Consider the following 17,525-nt stretch of genomic DNA (forward strand, 5'->3'; position numbering starts at 1 on the left):
TCTTGTATTGTCTTTCTGTTGACTGGTTAGCACGCGACAAAAAGCTTTTCACTGCACCTCGGTACACCGGACAATAGACTGAACTGAACTGCGTCCACTCCACCGCTGCCACGTCCTCCTTCTCCCGTGCCTTTGTCCACTCTGCCGTTCCCTCCTCCACTACCGCCTCCTTCTCCTCCCCTGTAGTCACCGACGTCTTCCAAGGTGTAGTATGTCAGCGACTTTGGGGAAGAAGGAGGAGATGGCGGTGGATGTTGGGGGAGGGGGGAGGGGGAGGCTGAGTGGACCAAGAAAAAGTGGCAGCTGGTAAGAGAGGAGGATCCCCCATGGTGACCGAACACGTCCTGTCGGTAGCAGCGGCCTGGAGAAAGCACTGTCCCCAGGGGCTACAACGTGAGCCGCAACAACAGCTAGGTCCACATGCGGTGGGTGAAGGTGGAACTGGCAGGTCTGTCCGCTATAACCAAAATCTGTTATAAAGGGGTTTGTTAAAACGAGGGTTTACTGTATCATAAACAAACAACAAATGTTCAATAAATAAGAATCCCAATATAATCCCAAAACCCCAAAACCAAACAAAGCCCGAAATCCCCAGTGCACCAAGATAGTTCATTTACAATATTTATTCCCCTCATGATTTTATACACCTCCATAAGATCACCCCTCAGCCTCCTGTACTCCATGGAATAAAGTCTGAGGCTGCCCCACCTCTCCCTGTAGCTGAGGCCTGGCAATGCAGTTGAATGTGCCTGGTCCCATGGGTGAACAGTGGGTGGTGTTGGTCTGGTGTACAGGACACCAGCTATGCCTTAACCTGCTACTGACCCTATACAGTGATTGCATGAAGTGATAATGCATATCGTGCATGCTGCGTAGCTTCCATCTCGCAAATGATTGGCATTCACAGTAATGTATTACTTGGATTCTCCTAGGGTGTCCAAGGGACTTAATAGTGTCTATTTCCTTTCCTATCCAATCTAAACATTGGGCTCAGTTTGATGGCCTCATTAGATAATTACCCTGTTTCCAACTGCACTGACCTTTGTCTATGACACCTTCATTGAAACAATTCACCCTGAAAATACGTCTGAACAAAGTGCTGTATTCATGGAGGTGAGACGACTAAATCATAGAGATCACTGTAAGTCTATACCTGATGGAAAATTAATTTAGACGGCTGAGGCCATTACTAAGAAATGAAATTTTAGTCATGACTCTCTACTGGTCATTTGCTACCTGAAACTGCTTTTGTTAATACCCATCAACATCCCTGATATGTATAATTTAACACTGTTTGGCTCTTATCCATTGTCTTTTTAAAACTGAACTTATCGGGCAAGAGGACAAATAACAAATGAAATGTGTCTGCTAAAGTTCATGTGATATAAAATGGAGCAAGTTTTGTCCTCATTTAGTTCAATGTCACTCAAAGGTTAACATGACCAGGCGTTATTTTTAGAGAATCGACAAGGAAAGTTGACGTGGCTTTCCCCATATCGATGAAATTTAGCAACCTTGTCATTGTGCTAAACACACTGCCAATTCAAATCGGAATTCTGCTCCAATGGATCCTGCACCTGATTTAAATGTTGCTGATATATTTGGATCATGCCAAGTATTGACTGGAGACAGTCACAGAACCTCTGACTTCCTGATGCGACCAGAATGGGGGATGTTTTCACAGGGCTGATTCATTCTGAAGATATATTTTTCAAGGTATTTTAAGAAATGAGTGGATCGAGGAAGGCTTCATATTTTATCACATTTCTCATATTTTATACTTCTCCAGAGCGTATGAAAACTTGTTTGGAAGAAAACACCACAACTTTAACGAATACCATCCACATCCAGAATGACAAGACAGGTTCTCATTGGGTGTACGAAAGAACTGCGGATGCTGGTTTAAATCGAAGGTGGACACAAAATGCTGGAGTAACTCAGCGGGAGAGGCAGCATCTCCGGGTGACATTTCGGGTCGAGACCCTTCTTCAGACTGAATGGGGATCTGTTCACCAGGCAATCATCATCATCATCAAACGCAAGAGGAAAACCAGTTTGACATTTAGCAATGAGGTATGTGTTTCAGCTATAGCATTGGCTCTTTCAGACATGATTCAATTATAAAGTAGATTTTTTTAATCCCTTTACATTGCCACATACTTTAGTTCTTTTTTCAAGAAAACTGTTCCCTATGTTCTGCCAGTGAGTAAAAATATCTACTCAGACGCAGGATATATCAATCCACAGATCCCAACACTGCCCGCTGTGTGACATCCACCAGGTGTTTCGGACAGCAGTATCATCAGGTGGCATCCAACACGTTACTGAAGAAGCCATTACACTCAGGGATAGGCTGCTTGTCAGGAGGTCAAGATGAACTATTCTTATTTTGATGAAGTGATGAACGTATATTAAAACATAGAACAGTACAGCACAGGAACAGGTCTTTCAACCCATAATATCTGTGCCCAACATGATACTAATATCTTCTGCCTGCACGTGATCCATATCCATCCATTCCCTGGACATCCAGGTGCTTTTCTAATCACCACTCCTGGCAGCTCGTTCTAGACACACCCACAAACATGCACACTGGACAACCTTGTGGACTGTGTCTATCTGTTGGTTGCTTGGTAAGCCTGTCTCAGCAGAGATAGCAACACTAACCGGTGACTGTGATCATACAAGGAGCTAAGGCACATGAATGTGTTGTGAGTCTATGATTTCCTTTTCTGAATAGAATTTAATGAAAAGGAACAGACCATGTAGGCTTAGATAGACACAAAATGCTGGCATAACTCAATGGGTCAGGCAGAAGAATCTCTGGAGAAGAAGGCTTCTGACATGGAACGTCACCTATTCTTTTTCTCCAGATATACTACCTGACATGCTGAGTTACTCCAGCATTTTGTGCCTATCATAGGTATAAACCAGCATCAGCAGTTCCTTCCTGCCACTTTCAATCCCTTGATTCATTTCATCTATTTCATCCACCCTTTGGTTCCTACTGAACTGCCCCACCAAAACACACATGCTATTTGCCTCACTACTTCTTATGTTAGGACATTATATTTCTTAGCACATATGAGATCCTCTTGACTTTTCCAGTGGGTTTATTTGTCAATTATCTAATGTTTAATGGTCTTGGTGCTGAACCTGCTTCTGTTTTCTCCCTATTGATGCTCCTAAATAGCTGAATAATTATAAAGATCTCTATGACATCATCCCTCAGCCCCGTTAATGGTCCCCGGAGCAGAACATGGAACATAGAACATGGAACATAGAGTATTAAACATAGAACATAGAACATAGCACGTAAAACACAGAATATCTTAAAAAAAATTAAAATTGAAGCTATGTAAGAACTTTGTAACAAATTTGTCTTTTATTTCTATTTGTACATATGCTTTTCAAAAAAATAATTTAAAAAATAAATAAATAAATAAAACAGAATATCAGACATAGACACGGATAGAAAAGGTTTAGTGAGATATGGGCCAAACGTGGGGAGGTGGGAACGAGTGTAGATAGGGCTTCTTGGTCAGCACGGGCAAGCTGGGCCGAAGGGCCAGTTCCATGCAGTGTGACTCTATGACTCTATGACTCTAACTATACTGCACAGGGGCCAGCTATCCAGGTGAGGACCCCTCCTAGGGGTGCCTTGGTATTTCTTTCTTGAATCAGATCAAATTCTGACTCTAGATTCATACGGAAACTTTTTATTATGAAGTGGAAGCTGTTTTACAATGTGGATTTTGTAATGTGAATACATTTAAAAATATTATGTATTTTGGAACATTTGCAATCTTATCAAAGAACACTCTTAAAAATGTGGTGGTTGATAGGTGACAAGTTGCATCGTCACAACAATAAAGCACAGGCCGAGGCTGTTCAGCCCATCGCTCCTCTCCTGACCTTGCAATGTTAAACAGTTTGACCCACTCCGGCACTCTCTCCATCAAAAGTGCTGGAAACACTCAGCAGGTTCAGCAGCATCTCTGGAAAAGGAAACAGGATTAATGGTTTTGATCTGACAACGGTCCTTTGACCTGAAGTATTCATCCTAAACCTTTCTCTGCAAAAGATTCTTCACCTGCTGAGTTTTTCCAGCATTTCTGTTTCTATGTGGAAGCGGTGGATTTGATTTTACCTAGTCTCCCGCAGAATGAAGTGTTATCCCTGTGTCTGCACGGCTCACATCAGTCTCCCAAGCACATCTGCCAGGGTCAGCAGCAACTTAGATGGTGTGTAGGAAGGAACTGCAGATGCTGGTTTAAACCAAAGATAGACACAAAAAGCTGGAGTAACTCAGTGGGACAGGCAGCATCACTGGAAAGAAGGAATGGGTGACTTTTGAAGAAGGGTCTTGACCTGAAACGTCACCCATTCCTTCTCTCCAGAGATGCTGCCTGTCCCGCTGAGTTACTCCAGCTTTTTGTGTCTATCTGCAATTTAGATATTGGAAGGCTGTGGCCTGAACCAAATAATCCTTTATCGTTAAGTAAGAGCCTGAGAGGTCTCGTGATGACTGTTGGGTCCTGGGGGAAGCAAATGCAGGGTTTCCTCATGGACATCATTGGAGCGCACTCGCTTCTTCTTGCCCATTGGAGGTACAAATAAAAATGAGATGCGTTTACCTCCGTCCGCCTCCTGTGATCTCGATCCCCGGTCATCACCAGGCTGGTGTCAGGCTCAGCATGGCTTCAGTATCAAATTGCAACCAGGGTCTCAACTCATCGCCAGGCTGAAGCAAAGATACTAGAGGAACAAGATAGACCACTCGACCCTAAAAACCGTAGTACCTCATGACGCTATTTTAGTAGGCAGAAACTTGCAGAAACATTTTAAAAGAAAAATAACAAAAACCTGTGAATTGATAGATGAGATATATTCTGCATTTAATGGTATCATCACACATATTGTTCCCCCAAAACACTGATTACACTGCGAGAGGCATAGCGAACGGCGGGTTTTGCCTACTAAAATGGCTCCTTTGCGTACTGCACTTCAGTATAGGCGATTTCAATAGAGTGGTCCATCTTGTTCCTCTAGTATCTTTGGACTGAATCTACATATTTAATGTCATCATCACACATCTACTCCAAAAAGTGAGATGGCACCTGTCCCGCTGAGTTACTCCAGCTTTTTTCGTCTATCTACTGGGTTAAACTAGTTAAGTCTCCGTGACTTTGTTGACCTTGTTTACCACAGTTTAGTTTATGATTGTCACGTGTGCTGAGGTTACTCCAGTACTTTGTGTCTTTGCTGGTAACCCAGCATCTGCAGTTCCTTGTGTCTGCAACTCCATGGATATTCATGGTGGTGTTTAGTTTATTTAGTTTGTTATTGTCCTGTGTAATGAGGTACAGTGAAAAGTATTGAGTGCTATTCAGTCAGCGAAAAGTCTATACATGATTACAATCAAGCCGTCCAAGGTGTACAGATACAGGATAAAGGGAATAATGTTTAGTGCAAGATTGAGTCCATAAAAGTCAAATTAAAGATGGTTTGTGCGTCTTTAATGAGATAGATGGGAGGTCAAGAGTGCACTCTAGTTGATGAGAGGATGGTTCAGTCGCCTGATAACAGCTGGGAAGAAACTGAGCTCATACTGAAGAAAGGATGGGAGAAACCATAGGCATTCCTGCCCTCTGTGCCTTACCTCATATTCCCTTTGCTGCCTTAATCTCTGGGCACGTACCCTTGCATCTCCTATGGAGAGTGACTTTGTGGACAGGGAATAGCTGCTGCTGCCTAGGGCAGAAGTCCCAAATCATCATGACCACCTGCGCCGTGCTGAGCTGTGCGCCTCAGGTTCACTGTCAGGCCTTCCTCCAGTCACTGTCCAACAAGCACACTGCTCGTGGAAGGGACCCAGTATAGATTTGTCATTGGAATCCAGAGTGCAGGTATTTAGTTCTCCTTGGTTCTGCTTGCCATCAGGTGACCTGACAAGGCGCGCTACCGACGGAGTGTGCAGCCCGGGCAAGGATCAGTTGACACAGATGCAGAGTGCGTTGGGGCTCAGCTGCAGAGGCAGTGCTTCCCTGATAATGAAGCGTGCAGTAATTCAACCCTGAGGATCTGTGACAGGAGGAAGTATCAGGCAAGCCTTGCAGTCAGCAAAAATAAACCCACCACAGATTGCATTACAAATAATCAGCAGACGTCTACTATCTGGGACATGTTCATTCAACTTTTATTTCAGAGAAAGAATTAACAGAAGGGCAGAGGTGTATTATTTATATTGGCTCCATATTTCTGAATATTTTAGTAGCCACTATTCCATTTCCACCTGAGTACCCAGATCATAAAGTTATGTGTGCGTCACAGATCTCCTGACATTTATCGCAGCTTAATTGGAGATCAGCAGTGATGTCCTTTTTACAATGGCAGTTCTTTATTTGGTTATTTTTGCATATGCTAATTCCTTCCGTTTATTTTTTTTAATGTTGTAATTTTAAATAGGAAATCTACTTTAGTTTAGTTTGGAGATGCAGCGAGGAGACCGGTCCTTCGGCCCACCGAGTCCACACCGACCAGCGATCCATGCACACTAACACTATCCTACACACACTGGGGACAATTTACAGCTATACCAAAGCCAATTAACCTACAAATCTGTATGTTTTTGGAGTGGGGGAGGAAACCGGAAATCTCGGAGAAATCCCATGCGGTCACGGGGAGAACGTACAAACTCCGTACAGACAGCACCCGTAGTCAGGATCGAACCATGGTCTCTGGCGCTGTAAGGCCGCAACTCTACTGCTGCACCTGAATCAATAAAATAGCTAAAAAAGAATATCAGGTACTTGTACGTATTTCCTCAGTATTATTTGAGCTTTCCTTGTTCGACCTGCCTCTGAAGTTCAGAACCCTTGGCAGATGTCTTCAAGTCCAGATCACTTCATGTAAACCCCTCAAGTTTGCCACCATATTTAGAACAATGGAGCTTCTTTGAGGAAGTGCAAAATTATTGGCAATTATTCAGAAGCTGAATTAACCACAAGTAGCTTTTAATTTAGCACGCTTCAGTGATTTTGTTTTTTTCACCGTGTTTACTCATTAGTTCAGCTTTCCTGCCTCTCAGACTCTATTCTCCCTGAAGCTATCCCCTTACATGACGTCACTAACTCTCACCGTTCGAACAAATACATTCAAAACAAACTCATGATTGTAGAGTAAGAAAAAAAGGAAAGATGCAAGTACTAGCAGTGAGATTTCATTTATAAAATAAGTCAAGTACGAGCTATAAAGTGCAACCACTCTCCAATTTCCCAAGGCCCATGCAGTAGTAACTCTGGGAAAACACACTGAAAATGAATCAGAGCTAGTAATTCCACACTTCAGTAGAGAGGAACGTCTGTGAGGGGGAGTAGGGGTAAGAATAAAATAAATAGAGTGGACCCATTGGGCTCAAACCTCTCCTGCATTTGGTGCAGCACCCTCCCCCCCTCCCCCCTTCCTCTCCCCCACACTCCATCCCAACCCCCCTTATCCTCCATCCTCCCCCCCTCCCTCCCTCCCTCCCCCCTCCCTCCCTCCCTTCCCCCACTTTAAAATGTGAATAACTTTAAAAATATAACCGATTTCAATTAAACTTCTTCCATTAGCACCAAAGGAACGACGGTGAGTAAGGTGGGCCTAAAATTGTTGCGCTATCGTGTACCGTTTTGGATGTAATTCAGGAACAAACAAACAAACAAACAAACGAGAGTTTTAGAATATAGATATTATCTAAATTTTCATCAATAGTTTTAATTCCTTTTAAATCTTTTTTTTAGTATTTAAATGATTTTTATTTATAATTATTATTAAAACCTTTTTTATAATTTAAACCTTTTAAAACAAAATTGAATAGCTTTTGTCATTTGACAGATATTTAAGAGTTGGTTGTTTCTGACACGTCGTTTTGATGACTGAAAATTATGCTGCTGTTAATGTAATGTGAGGAGAAAGGTATGACAGGAAATGACTGCCATTTACAGAGATTGTGCAGTGCAATAACAGTAACAGTATCAATAACTCAAATAGTTAGGAAAGAGAAAAGTGAGGCCAAGTGACATTTTTGGAACTCCAGCGGATGGTCCATTTCAGTGCACAATGTCCTTGGGGTTCTCCTGGTTTCCTGTTCATGCTGGCTGTGCTCATAGAGCTCTCATCAGAATATTTATAGATATTTGAAAGTTTGCTTTGGCTTATTGTTAAATTGACACCCCATAAATATCACAATGGAGACACAGGAGGGTGGTGATGCTGGAATCTGGAGCAAAAAAAAACCCCCTCACTGCTGGAGGGATGGTGCAGCCCAGGTGAAGATTCCGACTCTCGATGGGTCCACATGAAGGGTCACAACCCAAAATGGTACCCCAAAACCATTCCCTCCACAGATGTGACCTGGCCTGCACAGCTCCTGCATTTATTTGTTTATGGTCGCAAGTATCACAGCCGTGCAGGTACTGCCTCACTTCAGACTAACAAATGGAATTCTGAAATATTACTAAGAAAATACAGGTGTTGGAAATCAGAACTGACTGCTAAAAAAGGTGGAAAGATGTTATGGGTGAGGTGGCATTTATGGGAAGGGAAACAGAATTAACATTTCAAACAGAACCCTTTCATCACAAGTATTAATTTCTTGTTTATTGATAAATTGTTTTAATTGTAAAATTAATTTCAATTTCATGGGAAAGTGACATTAAATTCTCTGGAAGTGCAGTAATGTGGATAGTCAGTGGCTGACTAGTGAGATTTCATTGTTTTACATTGGCCTTTGGTTTTGAAGTTGGATTTGAAACCCGCGTCTGAGATTCACATTTGTTCCCAGCTTATCTAGCGTTCTTCCTGACTTAAGTCATGCTGACCTGGCTCCTGCAGCTGCTTTGTCAAATGATAAAACATGAAATCCCCAGCGAGCTGTGAATAATTATGACCTACAGTAAAGCTGTTGCCACAATTTCTTAGAATGTCTCTTTGTAATCACTGTAATCATTCTTTTAAAGAACGATCAGTGGGTGAAGGAATGCAAGATATCCATGGAAGACAGACACAAAATGCTTGAGTAACTCAGCAGGACAGGTGACGTTTCGGGTCGAGACCCTTCTTCAGACCCGTCTGAAGAGTCAAGACTGCCTAATTGTCATATGTACTGAAATGGAACAATGAAATATAAACCACATTGTAAGCATCACCTTTCAATCACCCAGGATGGAGAGGGGAGAAGGTTGAAGGAACCTTTGGGGATGGAGGGTTAATTGACGAGAAGTTTAGTGGGAAGCCAAAAATGGAACAAGAGGTCAGAGAGAAGATTAACTAAAAGATTAGAGGGAGAAATCTGAAGAAGAAATGAGAGAGGGATGTGACCAGTGAGCGCAGTAGTGAAGAGGGCAGTGGATGGGGGCAGATAGGATGCAGTAGGTTGGAGACCTGAGGATTGAACAGATGCTGATGGCATTGGAAGGAAGCAGAATCAAATGGAAGTGAAGGGAGCAAGGAATATACTCGGAAAAAAATATCTTTGGGAAGAAACGCAAGCTTCCAGAATCTTCACTGTCACATTCCCCTTATGTGGCTTTGGGCCTCTTTTAGTAACAGATATACAGGTCTTAACCTTCTGGGTAAGGGCGGCATCCTAGCACACCAGTAGAGCTCCTGCCTTACAGTGACAGAGACCAGGGTTTGATCCTGACTATGGGTGGTGTCTGTGCAGAGTTTGTACATTCTCTCGGGACCTGGGTGGGTTTTCTCCGGGTGCTCCGATTTCCTCCCACACTCCAACGATGTACAGGTTTGTAGATTAATTGGCTTGGTATAATTGTAAATTGTCCCCAGCGTGTGTAGGATAGCGTAAGTGTGCGGGGATCACTGGTCGATGCAGACTCGGTGGGACGAAGAGCCTGTTTCCACGCTATGTGTCTCGAAACTAAACTATACTAAACTAAGCTAAACTAGACTGTCCAAGACCAATGTTGTTCAGGTACCATGTAACCACAGTGAGAGATCATGACAGTGAAGTTCTTCATGTGCCATCTATCCATTGCCATCATTGTGGGTACTCAGCAGCTTCTGTGCATCTGCACACTGTACTCGTAGAAATTACCTCATAAAACTACCAGCTCTAGATTTGAAATCCCTCTCACAATAATTCCTTTCATAGATTGCCCACAAATTGGCACTGGGACCTAGTTAATAGGCTTCCTACAGACATTGTCATGCCAACTATCTACTACCCTTCATAAATAAGCTAAATATAGGACACTACAATTTGTTAGGTACCCCAGAGACATGTGAGCAAGCATTGTATGATTAGAATTCCCAGAACCTAATCTGCCATTCTTCTAAGTAATGGCGTGTGATGTTTGCAACTTCCCAGTACAAGCATGTTGACCAGCAAGATTGGGATGTATGAAGCAGGTTGGTACTTGCTTCTTATAATTGTCCTTGCAGTCAAACCTTCACTCCCCCAAACACAACGTGAACAGGCAATGAGAACATCAGGAGATTCTTTGACAGTATTATGTCCATTGCTGCCTAACCTTGACTGGACTTGGCCACCATTCCATCTTTGATCCTGGACTGGTGACCCACTCCATGGGTCAAAAATACTTTGAGCACCACTGAGGCATCAGTTGTTCCATCAATCTCAGTGCCAAATGTCAGAACTATTTGACTGCTCTACCCCTATAGGAAAGGCACTGGGTAGGTAACTAAAAGCTAAGGATAGGGACAGAGCAGTTGGGAAAGTACAACTTTATAACAATTTGCAGTCCTGTGCACAGTTCTGCTCATCACTCGATAAGAAGGACCTGATTGACTGGAGAGGGTGCAGAGCAGATTTACCACAATGTGGCCTAGGCTGGAACGGTTCAATAAAGAGGTGGGATTGGGCAGGCTGAGTTTGTTGGCCTTGGTTTGAGGATATTGAGCAGGGATCTGATTGAGAAATATAAAATTATGAGGGGGATTGTTCAGCTGGATAATTAGATATGTTTGCCCTTAACATTTACCCCTGAAATATGTCCCTTTGAGACATCGAAAGTCAAAGGCCAGTGGTTTAAAATGAGGCGTGGGAGGTTGAGAGAGGAGCAACCAGATGGTTGTTGCAGTTGGGAATGGACTGCCTGAGAAAGTGGAGGAGGTTGCTGGCAGAACATTTAACATTTATCTGGTCAAGTACTTTTGATTGCCAGGGCATGGAAGGCCTCTTGGCAAATGCTGGATAGGAATAGATTAAGGGTTGGCATGGACATTGTGGGCTGAATAAACTGTTCTGTGCTCTGTGCATTCAGGACAGGAGGTTGCACCTTTATTTTCTCCTTTGGTCTCTCCTTACATCAACCAACTGTTCTGCTCACTGCATTCAGAAGGTATTTGCCTGCCCAGTTCCTGGCTGGGCTATTTTTAATCAGTGCAATTGAAGAGGTACAAGTATTTCGGGCAAAGACCAACGATGTGCTAATCCCCATGTAGTGAGTCTCCCATTCCAACCGCACCAACACAGGAGTGATGAGTGGGGAGTTTAAGCATCTTGTCCATGTGAAGCTTATAATCCAATATAATCCTTGGCAGATTGACGAGGAACTGATTGAAGGGTTCTGGGAAGGATGTTACATGTCCACAATCTGATGGTGTGACTCAGACAGTGTGAAGTTTAGAAATAGAGGTTAACGTTTGCAAAACCAAAAATAGCAGATGACTCCTCTGGAGAGAACACAACGTGCTGGAGTAACTCAGCGGGTCAGGCAGCATCTCTGGAGAACATCGGCCCCCTCCGTGAAATCACACAGCTGCAGTGTTGGATCCATGGCAGCCAAGGGGAGGAGTGAAACCATCCTCATCTTTGGACACCCTGTGCGTAGGGGAGAGGGTAGGGCCGAAGATGTCCTGGTTGAGTTGCTCCTGGGCCTGGCCAAGCTGGCCATCCGCGACTCATGGCGCCAGGCGGAAGAGGGCTCTGCCCGAGCCAGCTGCCTACCCCTTTTCCGGGGTTACATCCACGCCCGGGTGGTGTTGGAGAGGGACTACGCGCTGTCCACGGGCACCCTGGGGGATTTCTGGGACTGCTGGGCACCGCGGGGGATTGGATTCATCCTGGATAGGGATTGTAATATCGTTGTATAATAGTTTCATTTAGTGTATTTGTTAGTATTGTATTCTGGTGGTGGGTTCTGTTTTGTTTTATTGCATTGTAAATATTGTTTTTAAATAATTGAATACATTTTTTGATATATATTTTAAAAAGGGGAGGATTGATGGCCACCAGTGGAGTTGAGATCAGTACAGGTCCTCCGCAGGTCGCAGAGAGTTCTGTTCCTGACAACGGTCCGTAACCCAAATAGTTTTGCGAGTCGGAAATGCAGCCGCAAACCGAGTTCCCACATGGCAGGAGACGCCTGCAGCCAGCAAATCCCTCCCGCCCAGCGCCCAAACACTCATCTGTATGTGCGGGCTTTCAGAAGCTGGAGAAGACCTGTAGGTACATACACTCGGAAAGTTTTGATCATAGCATGTTGAGATGGACCGAAGGGCCTGTTTCCGTGCTGCATAACTCTAGGACTTTATGACTGTATGTATCAAACCATTGGCCAAGTTGATTTTGTAGCGTTACAACGTAATGTTGACAATTATAAGAAGATTATGGAAGAGAAATATTTTTTATGTATCCTGGAGCTTTAATCTAAACCATTCCTGTCCCTTATCGCGGCCCTCTCCCAATATCATATACATCATACATTATAAATACATCATACTTGATTTTCATTTCCTTTGAAGGAAACTATGCGAGGTGTATATTGGGAAACCAGTTTAAAATTTCATGCAGTGCAATCTGACTGAGACATAGTGTAGCTGTCTCACACACACTTTTATTTATGTGCATCCCAATGAATGTGTAATGATGTATCCCTTTATATTTATAATGGTAATTTAAACATCCTGCAAAAGGGAACGCAGGACAGGCAACGATCAAAAGACTAAGGGAAATCTAGGACCAAAGAACTGCAGATGTTGGTTTATACCAAATCCATGACTTGCTTGCTGGGCACTGCAGGCACTTTATCTAGGACAATGTAGGACCTGTTTGCTGGGCACTACCTAGGACAATGTAGGGCCTGTTTGCTGGGCACTACCCAGGAGAGTGTAGGACTTGTTTACAGGGGAGTGTATTGGCATTGGTTCTTGAGTCAATACCAGGCTTATTCAAGTGAGAACACAGCAAGTTTACCTTGGCAATAGGAGGCAGGGATTGGAAGCAGACTTTGGCCAAATGTAGAAAGAAACACAGTGTAGGTTTAAAGCACACTCAGAACATTTTGTTGACTGACACAAATCTAACTTATTCCAGATTTTGGACCGGCGACAGCAACAAGCCATCAAGACAACAGCCTTGATCCTAAATCTGTTGGCTGATCAGCAAAATTATGGCTTTCTGAACATGGGTTAACAGTTCTCCCTACATTCTGTGGATTACTTATTCCATTTTGGCAGCACAGTGGCACAGCGGTGGAGTTGCTGCCTTACGGTGTCAGAGACCCGGGTTTGATCCTGACTACGGGTGCTGTCAGTACGGAGTTTGCGCGTTCTCCCCTTGACTACGTAGGTGCTCCAGTTTCCTCCCACACTCCAAAGACATACAGGTTTGTAGTTAATTGACGTGGTAAAATTGTAAATTGCCCCTAGTGTGTGTAGGATAGTGTTAGTGTACGGGGATCGCTGGTGGGTCGAAGGGACTGTTTCCGTGCTGTACCTCTAAACTGAACTAAACTAAACTAAACTAAACTAAAATAAACTAAATCAGAACAATTATCCTAGTGCACTAGTGCATCTTTTCATTTCATAAGCAGCGTCCGTTCCACATGTGTTTGTTACATGCACACCAGGTTTCAGCACATCCCCATCAGCACGTCTACATTATGGGCAAGGAAAAATATTGAACATAGAAAAGCACAGCCCAAGAACAGGCCCTTTGGCCCATAATGTCCGTGCTGAACTAATTAACTAACCAAGTTAAACTAATCTTTTCTGCCTGCACGTGATCCATACCCCTCCATCCCCTGCATATCCATCACCAAATCAATACGTTGTGAGGAAGACTGACTGTCGATGAGAAATATTAAATAAATAAAATCCTTAAAATTTAACAACATTCTTTGTTCATTGTTCCCAGCATGTGTCTGTGCTGACTCAGCTGGTGTGTGTCATTCACCGTACTTGCTTTTGAGAAGGAGTTGTTGAGCCTCAATCCTTGACAAAAGCAGATGCTTTAGGCATTGTTTAACAAGGGATTCTCAGTTTTGAACCGGTGATGTTGTTGAGGAAGGGCGAAAGAGCTACTGCGTTACACGTAGTAGATTTCACTCTCTGCACTGATGGTGCAGTGTCTGGGGAGAGATTGACCATGTAAGGAAGTGAATGCAATGTGAATCAAGTGGGCTACATGGTTCTGAATGGTGTCAACTTTATTGATTGTTTTTGGAGCTGTACTCATTTAAACAAGTGGATGGTGTTCTGTTGCACTCTTGCGTGTGACATGTGTGATGGAAAAAGCTTTGCAGAGTTAAGGCATGAATCACTTGGTGCTGAAGACCTAATCTCCGTCCGATAGGCATATGTGCAGGCCAAATATTTAATGTACTCGGTTCAGCTAAATTTGAAGATTATTGCAACCCCATGGGAAAAAAAGACACAAAGTGCTGGAGTAATTCAGCGGGTCAGGCAACATCTCTGGAGAACATGGATAGCTAACATTTCGGGTCAGAAACGTCACCTATGGTGTTGACCCACTGAGTTATGACAGCACTTTGTGCCTTTTTTAGTAAACCAGCATCTGCAGTTCCTTGTGTCTGCAACCCCATGGATATTGATGGTGGAAGTTCTACATAGTTTATTATTTCCATGTGTACCGAGGTACAGTGAAAAGCTTTTCATTGCGTGCTTTCCAGTCAGTGAAAAAACTATACATAATTACATTCAAGCCGTCCACAATGTACATTAGGAATAAAAGGTATATTATTTAGTGCAAGATAAAGCCTAATAAAGTTTGATTAAAGATATTTTAAAGGTCTCCAATGAGGTAGATGGGAGGAAAGGAGCGTCTCTAGTTGGTGAGAGGATGGTTCAGTCGCCTGATAACAGCTGGGAAGAAACTGTCCCTGAACTTGGTGGTATGCATTTTCAACTTCTGTATTTCTTGCCTCATGGGAGACGGGAGAAGAGGGAGTGACTGGGATGAGACTGGTCCTTCATTATGCTGGCGGCCTTGCCGAGGCAGAGAGAAGTGTAGGTGGAGTCCATGGAAGGGAGGTTCATTTGAGTCATGGTTTGGGCTATGTCCAGAACACTCTGCAATTTCTTGTGGTCTTGGATGGAGTTGTTCCCAAACCGTGCTGCGATGCATCCCATTAAAATGCTCTCTCCAACACATCTGTATAAGTGGGTGTGGGTTGATGGGGACATGCCGAGCTTCCTAAGCCTTCCAAGGATGTAGAGGCATTGGTGTGCTTTCTTGGCCTTTGCTTCAATGTGGTTGATCCAGGATACATTTCTGGTGATATTTATTCTTAAGAACTCAAAGCTTTTGATCGTCTCTACTTCGGCGCCATCAATGCATACTGGGGTGCGTGTACCGCTTGGCTTCCTGTCGTCTGAATATTACTGCTACTGTTCGATAATAATGCCTACTATTTGATAACTAATTTCATATTTCATATATATACAGGGCGGAAACAGGCCTTTTCGGCCCACCAAGTCCGCACCGCCCAGTGATCCCCGCACATTAACACTATCCTACACACACTAGGGACAATTTTTTTAACATTTACCCTGTCAATGTTATTGAATGTTGAGGAAGTGGTTCATCTCCTTTGTTTGAGATGGTCATTGTCTGGCACTTGTATTGACTCTTGCACATACAAACCAGGAGAAGGGGTAGGCCACTTAAGACTGATTTGTCGTTCAACATGATTATGGCTGATCTGCTTGTAACCTCAGTCCATACTCTATACTCTTGCCAACCACCATTCCCCCCCCCCCCCCCCAATTTACCTCTGCCTTGAAAACACCCAAAGACTCTGAATCTACTGCCCTTTGAGGAAGAACATTACAAAAAATTGCCTTGTCACTGCTTTAGGTGGAAGACCACTGTTTCCTGACTCTCCCACAAGAGAAAACGTTCCTTTCCTGATCGAGACCAGATCTATACCGCAAGATCCTTACCTTCAATCAACTCACCATTCACTTTCCTGTGCTCCAGTGCAGACAAAGCTAGCCATAGCCACTCCTCTGGGGCATCGCACCCATTCCGGGTACCAGCTTTGTGAACTCTCTCCGAGCTGCTTATCTCTATACTTCCTCTATACTGTGGAATTCATTGCCACAGACAGCAGAGGAAGCCATCAATGGCTATTTTTAAGGTGGAGATTGACACATTTTTGATTAGCAAAGGTGTCAGTCGTTATGGGGAGGATGCAGGAGAATGGGGTTGAGAGGGAAAGATAGATTAGCCATGATTGAATGGTGGAGTAGACTTGATGGGCCGAATGACCTAATTCTGCCTCTAGAACCTATGATTTTATGAACTTACACTCCTTCAGGCCCTGCCCCCTCACTTCCTCATTACTCAAGGAATAATCTTGTTAGATTTTACCATTACCACGTGGTACTGACATACAACATGGCCCCAAGGTCTGACCATATCTCCACCAAGAAAGTTTGTGGGAAATTTCAAATAACTTGAAAAATAAAAATTGTTGTGAGATTCTTGGCATTAAATCTCATAAGTACATCCAACTCATTAAAACAAACGGGCTGCAGAAACAAAGAACTGCAGATGCTGGTTTATACCAAAGATAGACATAAAGTGCTGGAGTGACTTAGCAGGTCGGGCAGCATCTTTGGAGAAAAAGGATGGGTGACGATTTGGATGTTCACAAGTCACAAGGTGGTCTCAAGAAGGAGCCCCCACTCAAAACGTCACCCATCCTTTTTATCCAGTGATGTTTCCTGACCTGCTGAGTTACTCCAGCATCTTGTTTGTGTCTAACACAAATGGGCTGTTTATAATATTATCAATGAAGATTACTCCCAGTGACTTTGAAGCATGAAAAGTGTAAGAAAACCGCTAGGAGATGTGCATGGAATAGGAACAGGCAGACTGCAGACCATTGCAACGCTACACACCTGCACCTCCTGCAGAACACTGCCAGCACTGCACATAACACAAAATCCTCACGCAATGTACCCCTTTAGTTGTGGCTGTGTGATAGAGTCCATCTCCCCAAATAGGTGGGTGGATGCAAATCTAAGCTCCAAGGAACAAGATGCCATTATAGTGTGTGGCGGTCTATTAGTGGCTCTGGAGTGATTAGAATATAACACTGGAGATGTCTCATTGAGAAAGTGATGCAGCTCTCAGAGACTGTACAAAGGAGAGGTTCTCAGCCTCTATAAGTGCATTTGCCGCACAAAACCCTCACGTGAAAGAGGTTAAAAAGTTCAGCATGAAATTCAGACTGAACACTGAAATTCAG

General features: G+C 43.5%; 1 protein-coding gene across 1 annotated transcript in view; it reads left to right on the plus strand.

Annotated features, from left to right (window-relative positions):
- LOC144604802 (potassium voltage-gated channel subfamily A member 3-like) overlaps nucleotides 1-17,525 on the plus strand; it is a 123,752-nt gene that overhangs the window by 78,437 nt on the left and 27,790 nt on the right. Inside the window, exon 4 of the mRNA XM_078419466.1 lies at nucleotides 1,790-2,073. The gene's annotated coding sequence lies outside the window, so the exon portion shown is untranslated. The remainder of the gene's footprint in view (nucleotides 1-1,789; nucleotides 2,074-17,525) is intronic.

This window comes from Rhinoraja longicauda, chromosome 23 (assembly GCF_053455715.1).
Source record: "Rhinoraja longicauda isolate Sanriku21f chromosome 23, sRhiLon1.1, whole genome shotgun sequence".
In the NCBI taxonomy this organism is placed as follows: Eukaryota; Metazoa; Chordata; class Chondrichthyes; order Rajiformes; family Arhynchobatidae; genus Rhinoraja; species Rhinoraja longicauda.